Source organism: Grammomys surdaster, unplaced genomic scaffold, assembly GCF_004785775.1.
Source record: "Grammomys surdaster isolate TR1022 unplaced genomic scaffold, NIH_TR_1.0 425, whole genome shotgun sequence".
In the NCBI taxonomy this organism is placed as follows: Eukaryota; Metazoa; Chordata; class Mammalia; order Rodentia; family Muridae; genus Grammomys; species Grammomys surdaster.
This window is the reverse complement of record NW_021604844.1, coordinates 175,604-176,627: the sequence shown is the minus strand read 5'-3', so window position 1 is coordinate 176,627 and position 1,024 is coordinate 175,604.

The window sequence follows — 1,024 nt, the reverse complement described above, 5'->3', positions numbered from 1 at the left end:
TCAGGCGTATCAGCTGTCTCCATGTGATTCTGTTTTCAGGAGAATTTTCAGATGACACTCAGGCATATCAGCTGTCTCCACATGATTCTGTTTTTTAGCAGTGTGAGAGCATTCCATGCCATGAACTATATTTATATTTAAATATTTTAAACTTTTGTTCATATTAGAATAAAAGTACTTATGAAACAATCTGATATTTATATATTATATATAATTAAGTATAAAATAATGAGAATTACTAATCTCATCGAGAAAATTTTTCTTTAGTTCTACAAGTTTAAATTCGTTAATAAAACTAATCTTGCCACATAAACCTAGTACAATAAAGAAATTATTCCTGTTCATTTTATTTGATTTTCATTTTGCTGCTATAACTCAAAATCAGTTTATTTTGGCACACTGAGCTTCTTTATAAAATACACCATTTACAACATACGTTATTAAATAAAATTCATCCATTTGCAGAAGGTAATGATTAATGAAGAGTCTCATAAATCATCAAAGTTCTAAGAATAGGTGGTTACTGTGTCCTTATCTCTAAATTGGACATCAGTATCACCTTCTTCAAGGTTCAGGAATAGGGCCCCAAAAGATTTCAAGAGACTGAAGATGGGGGGAAAATAAAGCTCTGTCTTTAGAATATGGCATGCCCTTTACAATCATGGACACACTGCAGCTGTGTTTACCTACATACAATCTCCCTCCTCTCTCTCTCTCTCTCTCTCTCTTTCTCTGTGTGTGTGTGTGTGTTTGTATGTGTCTGTCTCTCAGTATCTCTCAACACACACAAACATACATGCAAATACACATAACAGAGATGTAAGTAGAAGAGGGAGGATCAGTTGGGTCTACTGGAGTGGGAGAGGGAGGGAGAGGAAACATTAAGGGCATGAATATGAACAAAACACATTGACTACATGTATGAAGGTAATAGAAATAAACAAAAAAATTGTCAAAACAAGGAAAAAAGGAAGAAAAAAGGAAAGGAAAGGAAAGGAAAGGAAAGGAAAGGAAAGGAAAGGAA